Source organism: Sciurus vulgaris, assembly GCF_902686455.1.
Source record: "Sciurus vulgaris genome assembly, chromosome: 16".
Taxonomy (NCBI): domain Eukaryota; kingdom Metazoa; phylum Chordata; class Mammalia; order Rodentia; family Sciuridae; genus Sciurus; species Sciurus vulgaris.
The window spans coordinates 39390543-39406968 of NC_136477.1; the positions used below are offsets into that span (position 1 = coordinate 39390543).

At 42.7% G+C, this 16426-nt stretch overlaps 1 protein-coding gene across 4 annotated transcripts in view; it reads left to right on the top strand.

The window, feature by feature from the left end:
- The first annotated feature begins 481 nt into the window (after window positions 1–481).
- Window positions 482–16426, top strand: part of THRB (thyroid hormone receptor beta) — a 371634-nt gene continuing 355689 nt past the window's right edge. The window contains exon 1 of one of the 4 annotated variants that reach the window (XM_079114289.1): window positions 482–754. The gene's annotated coding sequence lies outside the window, so the exon portion shown is untranslated. Of the gene's footprint in view, window positions 755–843; window positions 1200–1370; window positions 1655–16426 lie in introns of those variants that run through there. The other 3 variants (XM_079114287.1, XM_079114288.1, XM_079114290.1) reach the window with 3 other exon arrangements.

The window sequence follows — 16426 nt, forward strand, 5'->3', positions numbered from 1 at the left end:
GGCATTTTCCAAACTTTCATTCCTGGGGTGACTGTGGGTAAGAGAACCGCCAGCCGCCCGGCCAGTGGGAGGCCCCGGGAGCAGAGAGAGCTCCCTGTCGTCCCGACACGCGCCACAAGTTGTTTGGGGGCGGAAGAAGGAGTGCAGCGGCACGGGCCGCGCCTGTCGCGCCGGGCAAAGACGGCCATACTCCTAGAAGTCCCCCACCCCGTCCCCTTGTCACACATCCCCCAGTCCTTTCTCTTCCGAAACTAGAAGAATGACGTCCAAACTCGAACCTCCATGCGCCTACAATCGGGTGGGCGGACGTGCGGCCACCAAACCCATGGCAACGTCACCACCCCTGGAAGGGCACGCCCTGTGGCTGGCACGGCCGGGATTGGGAGGAGGGGGAGCTCCCGCACCTGGGGAGGCAGGTGCGGAGGCGGCTGGCCCTGGGATGTCGTGTGTGTAGCACCTGGGGTAGGGGTCAGCGAGTCGGGCACAGATAGCGCGGCGGAGTGCCGCCCCGGAGCGGGCGGGGGGCGTCAGTACGGGCCGGGCTGCCCGGGCCGGCGGCGGCGGCGGCTGCGGCGGCAGGGTGTGCGGCCAGGAGGCCATTTCCTCGCTGCGCCCCTGGCGGAGCCCGGTTTGCCTGCTCTTGGCCGCCGCCGCCGCCGCCGCCGCCGCGCGATTCGGACGGCCGGGAGGGCTGCAGGGGAAACCAGGTCACCGGTTCGCATACCCTGCGCGGAACAGGCACCCGCAGCCCAGAGTAAGGCAGCGCGCGGGGAGCGGGCCGGGGCGGGCCAGGCACGCGGGGGGCCGGAGAGGCGGGGACTCCCGTGCCCCGGCTACACTCGCTTCCTACGCCTATAAAAGTGGAGTGGCGGGGGAGGGCCGGAGCGGCCCTGGCTCCGGCCGCCTCTCTCCGCTCAAGGAGTTGACATTTCGTAGGACTAGCGCGACGCCCGGTCGCCTGCGCTCCCCGGGACCCCGCCGCCAGGAGGAGGGGGCGGAGGAGGGTGGAGACTGCGGGGCTTGGCCAAGGAAGGCGCACATCCTCGGGCGGGCGGCCGTGACGCGGCGGGGATTAACTTTGCATGAATAATGTGAGTGCGCTTGGAAAGGAGACCTTCTGCTCCCCGGGCTCGGGGCAAGCGCCCGCAGGCTGCCTTCCCCGGGCTCGGGCGCTCAACCCAACAGGCTCGAGGGCTCCGGTAATTTGGCGAGAGGACTGCGCGGAGGAGGCAGGGGGTGGGGGTAGGCGGAGGAGGGGGCGACAGTTCCCACCGTCCAGAAGGTGGGGACTGGGTGTCGCAGGAACCTGGACGGGTGCCGGCGGCGAAGCTCAGTGCGCGCGGGCGGGCAGGCGTGGGCGGGCGGGGGTGTCATCGCCTCCTGACCTGCCTCCGCGGGGTTTCTGCGCCCGGGGTCTGGGAGGAGGTGCCCTCTCGCGCTCCGCCACCGCGCGGCGACAGGATGAGAGCCACGGCGTGGGCAGTGGCGGAGCAGGGTGGCTAAGGGCCCCCTTCAGTCGCAGCGGCTCTGCTCCTCAAACCCCAAGCCCAGTTGTTGACAGGCTCCTTGTGAAATGGAGTTTGGCATCCTCAGCGCCCAACCGAGTGGAAGTTTCCATGATGAGGAAGTTGTATGACACGGGGGTTCGGAAAAGGTTGGCAGGCACGGGGGGGTGCAGTTTAAAGGGACTGTGGGGCTCCTGTCCCCCATTTTTCTCCTGCCCCGGAACTCCGGGGTTTGGAATGGAGAATTAGCCTGAATGTTGGCGTGCGCGGTTACCCGTGCGGGCGACTCGACTCTGCTTCTCTGCCTCTTTGGGGAATCGGTGGCGATTCTACTAAACTCCAGAGTCGCGCTTCTTTGCTTTGCTGCTCTTGACGCAGCATCTTCCTCTGGGTCGCTTCGAGTTGGTTGTGCTACTAGTTGTGCCAGCTGTGCATTCCCCACCTCTCGGGGAAGGACTCATTTGGGGTAGTTGTTCTTCCCAGTTAATTTCGTCCTTCTTAGCTGCAGTTGTCATTTTGGAGGAGGATTTCCTGATGACCATTATAGGATTATTATTGGAGCTAATTCTTAAGCCTTCTGATTTGTTTTAAGAAGGCTGGGGGTGGGGTGGAATAAGGGTTGTTTTGGTTTTGTTTTTTCAGTTAAAGGCTAAATGTATAATTTTCTCCAAATGGGAAAATTTAAAAGAAGGGTCTGAAGCATAGCAATTCCAAACATGAGTCAAAGAAAGAGTTTACCTGAGCAGTCAAGTTCAGACTCTCCACACTCCTCTCTCCACACACGTTTAGAATTTGTGAAGATTCAAACACTAAGCCTAACCGATAATACATTTAAAATAAATTGGTCGTAGGTATTAATGAGACTCAATTTTAAAGACCTATTTTAAAGTTAAAAGAAATGAAGTATTCCTGGTACCGTGCATTAATATGAGAGCAGAATTATTTTTATAATGATAAATGAATTAGGTAAGTAGACCTGTTAGGCAGTGTTTTTACATCATTTGTCCTTAGTTTGTTATCATTGCAATAAAATATTGCAATGTTATCTTATTGCAATAAAGTATTGCAAAGGAATAAAAACTACATTTTAGCGAAAATGTACCATGATTCATTCTGAATATTCATGATGACTGATCTGCTCCCTAATTCACTTCTGCCTAATTCTTTGTAATTCTGAAAGGAGTCAGAAGCTAAGAAACATTAATGAAAAAGGTATTTCAAAAGTGTTTTGAGCGGTGGATAATTTTAGGATATTTTCATGTCAGTTGACTAAGTGTTTTAATGGACCCTAAAGGAAGTTCAGTAGTGAGTGATTTGTTTGGGGTATTTTATGTATAGGGATTGGTGAATAACTATTTATTATTTGTGCATGTTAAACACAGGCTGCTAGAATTTTATTTTTAATTAATTTCAAAAGCTTATTATATATTGGAAGTAGAAACATCTGCTAGTAAATACAGTTTGGCTTTATTTTATGATTAAAAGTAAATGATACTGAACATAGCTACAGAATTGTTTTGTTTTTTTACAAAGTGATTCCTGTTGGCACTACAATGCAAAAGCATAATTTTATTGACATTGGAATATTGTTGTACAAAGTAGCTGGCATTACATTTCTCCCATTTTCAACTTTTTGTATTAATTCTGCTCTAGAGAAGAACTAAGAAAATTTCCTTTCAACCTAGCATCTTTGGGGAAAGGTGGTTTCTTAAAATCCCCTTAAGAACAGAGAAAACAGGATTCCTTTCCTTCCCCAAGGTGTTTGCAGTTGTTTGAAGCATGGGACCTAAGGGGGCCACACATGAGATTGCATTTTTGATTATAAAAAATATAAAAAGCTCATCTTTTTGATGGAAATCAGAATACAGGTGGTTGAGTCCTTCAGCTCCTTCTCAATTTAGCATAAGGTTATGTGTCACCTTCATCGAAAGCCCTTCCCCACCCACTTGAGCAAAGACAGTCCCTCATTCCTTTTTAAAACCCTCATGCTAATTGTTTGTTTTCATTTTTTTCCTCCCTCCATCTTTTTTTACAATCTAAATTGTTCAATTCATTTGATATTTGTTGATTTCTTGTCTCCTCTGCCTACAATATGGAGCTCATGAAAATGGGAGTCTTGACTACTTTGTTCACTCTAGATTTCCTATCCTCTAGAAGAGCACTTGGCACCCAGTAGGTGCTGAGTAAATCTTTGTCGAACAAATTAATGGTCGTGCCCAAACATCATGTTCCCCAAATGCCTGACTCAGCATTCCAAGTGGGTGCCAGTTGGGCATGCCAAAATTTGTGGCATGTGTGTGTGCTTGTGCCTGTGTACATGATTCAGTTTGCACCTTCCCACCTTGTCTGATAACAGCTAGCCTGCCATTCTGTATAGCAACAATGGTAGAGAGTTATTTCTGCAAGTTCCTCTGGGAGGTATTTGCCTTGAGTACATGGAAATCCTTCAGCAGTGGAGTTTGCCTTACAGATGTTACCTTGATTCCCTGGAGACACTGACCTTCAACTCCCTGAATTTTAGCAGAATCTTTATGAGTTCCAGAGGCATTGTCAGTACCAAGAGTGAAATTCCAGAGACCAGACATCACTGGGTGATAGCAGTGACTTCTCACTCAGCAGGTCTTGGCAGTGCCTTTGGCCTTGGCAGTCCTAAGAGGACCAAGGGCGTGTGGTGGTATAGTTTAGGCTGTAAAAATGGTGGCTAAGGAGGGAGCGGGGAATGGGACTGGCAAGATCCAACCCAAGATAGAAATAGTCCTTGGTAATAGATTTGGAAATAACCTGATAATTACCCTATGTTGTAACTTAAGTCAGCCAACCTCTTCTCTTTTCCCCCTGTTGCACTTTCATACACATATTCTGAACCAGATGATTGTGCAAAATAGTGTATTATGTGAACTTTCAAGTGACCAGAATGTGATATCCAAGGGGTCATCTTCAAATTAATTATTCATGGAAATTCTTGCCAATTGGGAATAAGAGGAAATTACAATCGATAATTATGGTAATTTGTTTTCGTTTATAGACAATCGACTTTCAGAAATGTGTCTGAGTAAATGCATAGTAAAAATTCTGCAAAATAACGAGACTGCTAAAAATGGGAAGGGAAGATAAACTAAAATCCTGTTTATTGCTTTATTTACTTTAACTCTGAGCTCTGTAACAGCCAAGTTAACAGGAAAAAAGTGAGAGAGAGAGAGAGAGAGAGAGAGAGAGAGAGAGAGAGATACCTGGAGGGAGCATACAGGCAAGTTGTTGGTATAGATCAAATAATATATAGAGTGCTTACCATGGTGCCTGGCAACTCATATATATTCATATGAAACATTAAATCATGTCATGGAGAGTGCTTCAACTTGGATTCTACAGAAAATGAAGTTTATATGATCATGTCTTTTACCAGTCCTCAAGAGGGAGAAAAAAATTCAGAAGACTCAGTGAAGGAAAATAACCTGACATGAGTTTATCTCTGGGGCCCAAGCTATTGTGATCCAGGAGTAGAGATTCTGGCGATGGCAGAAAACCTACTGGAATACCAAATGGCCAACATGTTCATTAAGCTAACTTTCTCAGATATGCAGTATGTCAGCTGGGTTTTTCACAGAGCAATCTGAGAGGACAAGACAGGATAGACAGGTACTTGAAAATGACTATATAGCCATAAACTTCCCTGACTGGTGGTCTTCATGCTTTCTGCTTTAGTCTACATAGTTCTTATCCTTCAGGAAGTCCAATTCAATTCCTGTCCCCACCTCTAAGTTGTGAAGAGGGGATGTGAATGGGTTTACTCATCCTTGACACTCCAGTGCCTAATAAGGAGCTTGGCACAAGAGCACAAGTAAAACTCCAGCAGGAGAATAGATGGAAGGAGAAGGGTGGTACTTCTCATTTTCCTCTATGTTGGTAGTGAGTGCCATCTTCTAACTTGGTTTTGCCCAAAGTGAATATTTACTGCCTGCATTGCGTCATAGGCCAAATCATGCGACTGTTTTGCTAGAAGCGCTTGTTCTGGTGTCAAGCTGGTTGAGCAATGCATGACAAGTTAACTCCTTACTTTATTTACAGTCACTTTGATTCTTTGATTTGATTGCTTATTCTGTCTACAGATATTATGTGCCGCTGTGTGCCTGATCCTGCTAGTCATCTTGCAGTTCAGTGTGCAGACAAGTGACATGTGAGACAATGTACATAGATTAAGACAAAGGGATTCTGAAATGTTCTCCACTGTGATGAAATGGATGTGCCTCTTGGAGTTTCTCATATGAACCCTTAGCTGAAATAAAGTCATTGTATTTCTGAGGAGCTGATTGCTCTGTGGTTCCTGTAGCCCAGGGTTATTAGTGTGAATTCCAGTGAGATTCACCTAGGATTCTCTTATACCCAAGTGGTGTAGGAATGAATATGTTAGGCCAGTGCACTTCTGATTGAGGCTGTATATTCTCCACTTTAAGTTCCCAAACTTGTTGTCAACTATGGCATCTAAGAAAGTGGGGGTGGGGGTAGGGAGAATATCTAAATCACTGAGTCACAAGTAATGTACTTCCATATCCTCCTCTCAGGAATCTGGCCAACAGTCACCTAGAATAGTCATCTATATTCAATATTGATGTTATTTGGTTCCCACTGTCTAATTTCAAGGGACTTTGGAGACTTTCTGTGCTGACAGCTCTTCTTGTGCAGTACTGTTTTTATTGAGTAAGAAATTGAGTTCTGTGCACTCAAATGCCTTTTCCAAACAAGTCAGGAGAGCCTGGAATGAGAAGGCAGGAAGATCGACTCTGCTCAGGGAAGCATACTGCAGCCTTTCCACCAAGGCAGTGCCCCATCCCACACAGTGGACATAGATGTGCTGGAGAATAGTGATCACCTCTTTTTCCTCAGACCCATTAAGTTTGCACAGTATGTGGGTCCACTCTTAACCACCCAGAATACCTGTATTCAAAGCTTTCACTCCCACCCCCCAAAAAAAAGCAAAAAAGAAGAAAACATAGCCTCGAACTGTCTTCTGGGCTATGCTTATCAAAAACTTAAATGATATTTATGTAGACATGTTCAAAGGACAGAAAAACCAAAACATGAATTCATGCTCCAACTTGTCACTGTGAGAAAGGTCATGGCCCTACATATCTAAGCTCTAGTTTTATCTTCCTGATCCAAATGCCTTATTCTAATTTTTATTTTTCCTAATCCTGCTTCAAAAGATCACTCAGCACATATAAAAATCAGAAAAGGTTTGATGCAAACCAAGTTATGCATTCAAGATTCTAGTTCTGAAAGAGGGCCTCGGAATCATGGGTCTCTCTGTGATCAAGCTTTTACAGATTTATCATAAAGTTGTGAGTGATAAGTTGGCTAAAGCCAAAGAGTGGATGGAGGAAGGCAGACTGACAGCAGATCAGTCTTCGTTATTTGGGGTACACTTAGTAGGACTTGGGAGACTTAAGAGTGCTTGTGATGAGAGTTGAGAAGATAGTGGTTTTAGTGGCATGGTGTACCATCCTGATCTTCAGGAACCACTGACACATATTGTGCATTGGGTCCTCAAGATGGTTCACATGTACTTCCCTCTCTTTATTACTTATTTCTCTGAGTACTCCATTTTCCTAGGTTTCAGCAATGTCTGCCCAGAACAGGTGCTCAAAAAATAACGACTGATGATAACATCTGTGATATTCCTGGGCTTGGTCATCTTTTTTCATATATCTTTTCCCACATGCATAAATGTCTCACCAACTTGCATGTCCGTACATGCAGAATCTATCTCTGTGACAAGTGTGTGTCATGTTCATGATGCATTGACAAAAGCACCACTTGTCTCTGGCTTCTGCTGCATTTCTCAGGCCCAGCTTCCAAATCATGGTGAGAAATGCAAGCCAGGATGATGTCTCAAGCTACGAATCCCATCATTGCTCAGTCATGGCGCCGTCTTTTCTCTTAATCCTGAATGTGTTGGCAGATCCTTGTCTGATTTTATTTTTTACTTATTTTGCTCTTTGCTTATTTTAGTCTATTGTCAACTATGTTTGGAAATACTGAGTTTAACTGTTTAATGCAAGGAGGCTTCAGAGCCCATGTTTACTAGATGTGTTATGAATGTTCAAGATCAGTTATCAAAAGGTATGTGATCATCATATCCTTTGAGTTTGTGTATGTGTGTGAGACCTCAAGTGATGAAGTTCAGTGCAAAAGATTGTGAGGAACAGTTTACCATATTACACTTAAAAAAAAAATCAGGCTCATCTGTTTTAGTCTCTTAGTGTACATCACAAAAAGTGACAAATTGAAGAAGCCAGAGTGGAAACATACTTTTTCATTAAAAAAATATCTAGCAGTATCTAGCAGTTTGTATTCAACACTGGTTAATACTACCATTGAAGTGTTTTACAATGCTGTAAAAATCTCACTAAATTTGTTACTTTAAAAATATTATGATCGTAATCTTTGTCTTTCCTTAGCTTTATTCCTAATGTTTAAATTATTGATTTACACAGGCCGTAGAATAGTTTATTTCTGTTATGTGCCTTTTTACTATAATTTTTGCTACACTATCAATATTTGGAGTTCCAAAATAAGGCGTTTAAATTTGAATTGGAGAAACATGAGGGAAAGCATAGGGGTTAAATGCTTATGTATTATTTTTCTTTCTCTTTTCTTAAAAAAACCAAAAGGAACCAGGGAAACTTTATACCAGAAATATGTATTTTTAAAAAAATAAGTTATGAACTACATGGAACATAAACCTGTCAGTATATCTGGTTGTTGTAATACTTAGGAGCAATTTGAAAAACATCTTGTCCTCCTGAGACTTTCTGGGAGAAAAAAAAGTTCTGTACATTTGGCTGGTTAATTTGATCACACTCTATAGGTTCATAAATGTAAGGCTAAGGCATGTTTTGGAATATGCTCTATATTTATTTTTTACTCTTCATTAAGAATATATGTTCAGATTTATTTTTATTGAAGTTGCCACAAAAACTGAGCCTGAAAATAAAATTTTTCCCTCTTCTGGAGTCTGTCCATCCATCCACTCACCTACCCAACCACCCATGCATCCATCCATCCATCCATCCATCCATCATCACAAATGCCCTTAGTATCTGCTGGGGCACAGGAACTATGCTAGGTGCCAAGACACCATGGCAAACATTCAAAACTTCTTGTTGAAGAGATCTCAGGGACTTCTGTGATGGTCCACGGTAGCTGATTACGTGTAGAGCAGTGTTTCTCAATAGCAGGTACTATTAGAATTTGAGACTAGATAATTCCTGTGTTTCACTGCCGTCTTGGCATTTCAGACCAGATAAGTCTTTGCTATGGGGGACTGTCTCTCTATTATGCAATGTTTAGCAGCATCGCTGGCTTCTACCCACTAGATGCCAGTAGCACCAGTAGCATCCAAAACGCCTCCAGACATTGTCTACTGGGAGGCAAAAGTGCTGCATCAAGAACCACTAGTGCAGAGGTGGAACGGTAGGCATAGGGCTTCGTAGTGGGAATGTGGGAACTCCTGCTGTGACCTCACCTGGCTTCATTGCATGTGCTCAGTTTCAGTGTCTATAACACGTGAAAATTCAGTGAAATAACACAGTGCTTGACCGATAGTTAAGTATTCCTAAGTAGTAGCTATTTGTAGTAGTGGGAGTATTAATATTTAGCAAGTAATTACAATATTGATAATTCTATGATGTAGTAAATACAGTTCATTGTGGGAGCACATGCTTAGGGGTAGGGAGGGTTCTAAGCATAAAGAACACAAAATTCAAACATAGGAAGGGGGTGTGAATGTGTGAAGCATTCAGGGAATTGCTAGGAACCCAGTCTGTATATAAAGAAAGGACACTAAGCGAGGCTGTTGGAGCCTAGTATTATAGGACTTTTCTGGACACAAATAAGAAAGATGTAATTTCCTTCATAGCATGAAGAGACTGAAGAATGTAAATCTGATTTTTGTTCTAAAAGAGGGCTTCAGGATAGATCTTGAGGGAAAGAGTCTGGCAGTGTGAGGAGACCAGCTAAAGACTCAGAGTAATCAGCTGAGGAGTGGGGGCTTCAGGACTGAGGCAGTTAAGTTACAAGTTGCCACAATGTCTTTGGGAACAGATTTCACTTTCTCCAACATGTGGCAAAATTTTTCTAGTTTAATTCCAATAATGAATATTTTTAGCAAGCCAGCTCTACATTTGGGGGAATTTCAAGTGTGATTTGAAAACAGATTACTTGATGGAATCTGTAAAATGTTCTCAAGTGAAACTTAAGGACCATCTTGTATTGTTCAGAGTTCTATGACTTTAAGAGGTTCTCTGCTATTGTACATACATTCCTGCAGTTCCCATGTCTAACAAAAGCAAAGTTTTGTGTGACCATATTGAAATAACATTGACATTGTTGTGTTGGGATTCATTATGTCATATAAAGTGTTGATTTTCTAACTAATCCAGATTTTCTTTGATGATTAAGATTAGAAATGAATGAAGAATATGAATCAATGAGACGATGGCATTATGGAAACACCACCTAATTAAGAATAAAAAATGTTTTGAACAAGTTTCTTGTCTTATCTGAGCTTTAATTTCCTTAGTTATAAAAGGGTACTTGTGAAAGTAAATTTGGTAATCTCAGTTATCTTTTAGCCTAGGAGTTGACAAGCATTTTCTGGAGCAGGCCATAGAATAAATATTTTCAATTTTTCAAGACATAGTCTCTGTTCAAATTACTCAAATCTGCCGTTGAAGTGAGAAAGCAACCACAAGCAATAAGTTCACAAATGAGTATGGCTATGTGCCAATAAAACTTTATTGACAGAAGCAGGTGTAGGACATAGCTTGTTAAACCCTGATAGCCCAGCACTATTCAATATAATGTTTAGCCACATGTGTGGTTAAAATTTTTGTTGATAATTACAATTTGCAAATAGGTAAGAAGCATTCAGTAATTTTAGTTTCAATACTTTATTTTATTTTACCAAATATATTCGGATATTACTGACGTGATCAATATAAAAAATATTAGTGATGTTTTAAATTTTAGTTCCCTTTTTTAAAAAATCAGCACATTAGTTAATAGAAATGTCAGGAAACAGAGGCCAGATCTGACTCTTTGTATGTTGTCAGAAGTGTTGAAGCCATTTTCCTGAAATAATTTTAAGAACTTTATTATGTTCTAATGACTCATAACATAATAGCTTATCTTAAAAATGCTGATTTTCCTAGTGTTTATTCTAGTATTTATCCTATAATTGCTTGCCCCAAGAGGGCACCTCTCTTTTAGTCAAAAAGGATGTTTGCTTGTTTTCTTCCCAAATTATAAATGTACTTTATCAAATATTCAGTCGGATCTGTAGAAACACACTACATAAAGGAAATCGAGAGGGGCATGAATAATAAATGTGATGTTGGTGAAAATAAATGAAGCCCTTTCCTTCCATATATGCATGCTTTACCTTTCTGGAAATCTTCTAATTTAATTTTTATTAACATGTCTTATTCTAAGAAGTAAGGAGGACTGGGGGTATAGCTCAGTGGTAGAGCACGTGCCTAGCATGTGTGAAGCCCTGGTTTTTATCCCCAGCACTGAAAAAAAAAAGAAAAAGGAGAAGGAGAAGAAGGGACAAAGAGCCCATTCATTTTGGATTCTTAAGAAATAGTAATACAAAGTATTATGCTGAAGATCTGTAAAAGAATAAATAGTGGTATTCCTTTATATTATCATATAAGACTTTCTTCTTCTCAAGTCTTTGTAGAATATTTTTGAAAATTGTGCAGTATTAAGAAATTAATCCCGATAATGTCTGTCACGAACAGATCTGGCTAATTTTTGATATTCTGAATCAGGGAATAAATAATGCTCTCAGTGCCAAATTTGTTTCTGACTTATGATTGGAGTATCTGGGGCTCCGGGTATCCCACTGGCTAGGCTCCAGTGATATCCTTTTATAATGTGCTGTCACAGAGCAGGGAGAAGAAAACCCAATTCTCTTATTGACCTCGTGGAAGCCCCGGATTGAACACTGGAGAGAGGCAGTAGGTAGACAGCACCCAAGGTGGGCGGTAGGGGAAATGGAGCAGGAATGGTTGGGGAGGTGGACATCCGAGAGAGAGGGCATTGAAAGGCAGATGGAGGTGAATGCCTGGCTTTGCCACCTCCTACCTGTGTTTTCTCAAGCACATTTTGCAACTGCTTTGAACTTCAGTCATCACATCTGTGTAATGGAGATTATATTGTTATGGTTAACAAATTTCAGTACTATTAGAGGCTGCCAGAAGAAAGTTCCCTAAATTTCTAGCCTCAGAATCATCTGGGCCTTGAATAACTCCTACCAAAGAGACCGTCCATGTGGTCAAGTGTAATCCACTGTCATGAGTGAGTAGAAATACTGTTGTCCCCAGGATCATTGGGGGGTTGGTTTTAAAACCTGCCAAGGATAACAAATTCACAAATGTTCGAATACCTTATATAAAATGGCATAGCAAAGCTAATGGTGGAACCCAGTGTTGGAGCACATGTTTATCAATCCCCAACACCAAAAAAGGTGTAGTTTTGCACATAATTTCAAAAGCCCCCGAAATCCTGCCCTGGTTGTTTAAAATCAAGATCAAAATTCTCTCTGATCCTATCTGCTGACAACATGCCACTTCAGTGATAGTTTTCCTCACGCACCCCTTTGTCTACAGGGAGTATTACGTGTTTAGTCACTTACTAAATATATTTCTTCACTGCCCAGTGTCCAAAGCTTTTATTTGCCAATGAGATATTTCTTTGCTAGACTTTAAGTTCCAAGAGGGCAGGGACTGTGTGTTGAACAGTTCGGTGCTGTGTGGAAGGCCAGCCCAGAAGGTAGGTGCTGAGTAATGCCTTCCTGGTGTTGTGGCCAACCACATGTTGGCTGTTTTCATATAATTAGGATGAATCTAATTTTAAAATGAACAACCAAGTGTCCTTAGATGAACCAGAATATACACTTACAAGGCCCTGCTGTCCTGCATTATAAATAAGGGAATAGGTTGTCCTGCAGAAAAGCTCAGCTGTTCTTTTCTCTTAAAAAAAAAAAAAAAAAAAAAAGTCATTCATTCACATCAGAACTGAGATAGAAGATCTTCTCCTGACTAGGTTGGCAAGAATTAAGGGCCCCAAAGTGGATATTCTCCGCAAAGATGAAGCCCAGCAAAAATCCACACTCCGATGATTTGTAACAAGACCTCCTTGATGGTGGCTTACTGTGACTAGACCCCAAGCTTGGCAGCCTGATTCCTCCACTTGTATGACAGCAAGACTTCCTTAGGTGACCAGTTCAAGTTACTACTGGGACAATATTCAGAGACTGTTGTCCAGGGACCTCACTTTTGAAATCGCCTTTTTGTGGATGCAATGAGCCCCCTGCTGCAGCGCTGCTGTAGCAGCTTCCATGGCTCCTAGCTTTTTTTGTGGACTCCCCCTCCCTGCCCCCACCCCACCCCTTAAGATGTTTAGCAACCCATTACATGGAACATGAGTGACTAGACAGCGCCCTGAAGGGGTTTTTTCAATTCATTACTGTTCATTGTTTAGCAGTGTTTAAAATAACTGTTCCATTTTGGCTGTTTTGTGGTTTTCCATCCCCACTGGTGATTCATCGAAGTTTCGTTGCACCCAGCAGTCGTTGCTCTTCATCTTTGCCTCTCCCCAGCTCTATACCGAGATCCCCTTCACACAGGCCAGTGTCGTTACTTATTAGAGAGCTTGTACAAATTTGACGGTAGGGGCATTGATGACTAATATGGATTATGCTCGTACGCCCGAGTCATTTGATCCCTACGGTCCTTGAGCAAAATGTGTGGGAGAGAATGGAATGTGCCTGAAGTTGTGTTTAGAAGTTGAAGATGGTCTGAAAGTAGTGGGTCTAGAACTGGGGACCCTAAGGAACTTCCTAAGATCCTGTGCTTGGACTTCAGGATGGAAAAGCCAGCTGATCACTAGTATTCCTGCAACCCTGGAAAGGGATAGGTACTGTGGACCCTCTCTTTGCTGGAGAATCACCCTTGAAAGACTTGCATTTAGTTTGAGCTCCCCAGAACCAAACCCTGAGGTGCAACTTCAAGTGCAAGTTACTTTTAGTCGGAGGTGAAGAAAACACCAATAGTAGAGTGGAGATGTGAGCTGAGGAAGGACGGCACTAATAATGTGGGCATGATAGAACCAGTTGCCACAGTGGTGTGTGGAGCTTGCTGGCACACTGAGGGATTCTGGGAGACAGCTCAGAACATGTGACTCATGGTTAGCCTCCACCCCCGCACCCCCAGGCAAGGGAGCCAGTGTGTATTTGTATCCACCAAAACCTGTCAGGCTGCCTGGAGGTAAAGACTACCTCCAGAGGCCAATGATTCCTTGGCATTTGGGGACTGTCAGTCGGGCAGCCAAAAGGAAGCCTCCAGGCAAAGAAAGGCAGCTGCTGGCAGACAGAAGTCAAGGCAAGGGGTACCAGTGGTGTCTATGCCCTTCAGCCTTACTGGTGATTGGCGTGTGACCATGCAGCAGCCTGTAGCCCCCATTCCCACCCAAGGATTGCTGGCCTCCGAGGGGCTTTTGCTTGGTTCTCAGGATGGATGTACAGACCACCTTTAGATGGAACAGTGCAGATTCCTCCCCTTTCTCCCCATTTGCATCCTGGAGAAATGCAGTTTGGAGAATGTCACTTTTTATTTCTATCTCCTTTTTAAAGACTCCTGTTCAATTCAACCAAGCAAATACTGTTGTGGCAAACCAGCTAAGAAGTTGTACAGTAGGACATAGCATTATTATTATGTTCCTCCATTCGTTCTCTTACTATCAAACATTTATCCAACACCCCATATGTGCCAGTTCCATACTCCTGTTCAGTGGTGAGCAACACATTCCCTGTCCCTCCAGATTCAGACACAAAAGCCTCACCAAAACTCTATTTTTAATTTATCAATATGTTTACCCCAAATTCTGGAGGTTGAGAGCACAGAAACCTTAGTGTTGTACTGGTTTCTGTAATTTCCTAGATTAAGAATTATAACTATATAGATCAGAATTACAAAATCCTGCTTTGAAGTATAGGATTGCCTTCTGTCACATTCAGACATAGTTTATGAGCTCTGTCCACCTTGACAAGCGAGTTTCACAGTTTAACAAGTTCCTGAAATGAAGCGTTCATAAATATTTCACACTCCTTATTGGCATCCTCTTTTGCTGGTTTTATGTAACCTGTTCTTGCCTTGACTAATGCAGCAGTTGTCCACTTTTGGGGGGTAATTCACTCCAAAGTGGCTTCTAAGTTATGAGAAACAGGGTGGCATTGATTGCACTTTTTTTTTTTTTTTTTTTTTGCTGGGGATAGGTTGTGCAGAAAGGAAATAGGATGAAAGTTACAGAGGAGAGAATTCTGAAGATACTGATGTTTCAGAGAGATGCTCAGGAGTGAGACGTCTCCTGTCACATTGTGTGTTCTGTGACTATGCAGGGGAAGTGCTTGGAGGGATTAGGCTTCTTGTTTTGACAGCCTTAGCTGAAAGGTGGTAGTTTGACCCGTGTGTTTATCTCTGTTCCTCTCAGTCTCCTTGCACTGGAGTCAATACTGTCATTTCTCAGGGTGCTGCCTGCAGACCAGTAGCATCCACACCAGATACATATCACACCACATCCACCCAGAGCTAGTAAGAGATGCACAATCCAGGCCCAGACTCAGACCTGTTGAACCACAATCTGCATTTAGCAAGATCCCCAGGGGATTCATATGCACATGGAATTTGAAAAGTGCTTTTGTTTTATTTTTGCTTCTTTCCTGCTCATTAGTTAAACAAAACAAAACAAAATGCATAAACTATGGAAGAGTTAATGTGGTAAGCTAGTTGACTAACCCCTTCAGATCTAGTTTATTATTTTTCAAATTTGATTACCAACGTATTAGTGGGCCTTAAATAAACACAAGTCACAATCAACAGAAATTTTAAGTAAAAGAGACTAGAATAGAAAGTATTAGATTGTAATCATGTTTTTGAAGCATTTTTCACTTAAAAAATGTGAACACATACACAAACACAAATACTGTCCTCTCTGTGAATGCCCCAAGTTCTGTTTGCAAAATGGAATTCTGACTGTACTTACAGTTTTTAAAAAATCTTGAAAATCACTGTAATAAAACCTAGTATATCTCTATATACATTGACCAGTATTTGACTTGAGATAATGAGGTTATAGTCTCTAATTCAGATTCCTGAACAAGATATCTAATAGCAAATGACAATGCTAAAATATTCTCAATGGTGAGGCAATGATGATAAGATTTTTTTTTCTTTTTCCTCAACTTCAAAAAACAAGGCGTATCTGAGAATATCTTAAAATCCCCCAAAAGAGACCTTTAAGGAAACACTCATCTTAAATCAAGAAAACATCAACTATAGGCTGGCCAAAGGACATGCATTAACTCATAATTTAGAAGCCAAAAGCCCCCAGGTTCTGAGAGAGACTGAATGTCCCAAAAGTGCTGGTGCAGTTTTAATATCTTCAGAGGTAAAAACACTATCAAGTTACAAGAAATTATTTGAAAGTTTAGTCTTTAAAATGTTGACAAGAAATACAATAAAATTAAAAAGTAAATTTGTTAAATTTTTAAGAAGTAAAAATTTAAATTTTATGAATTCCAAATTTGCAACTCTAAATGAACACCCGAGAAATGTAGGCAATAAAGCTTCAGCCCTACTCTTCTGAGAGTATGGCAGCCCTCCTTCTGAGGACATGCACACCTGTAGGAGGAAGTAGCAGGAAGTCCCCAATGCAGGCTCTGCCGTGAGTGAAGGCAGCTGAGCACCCTGGAGAGTCAGATTTCACCACTGTGGGAAAGAACCAGTCCTGGGGTGAAGCTGAGGCCTTTGTGCAGGAGGGTGCTAATGCCAGGCAGAGATATGGTTCCAGGGAAGTGCTTT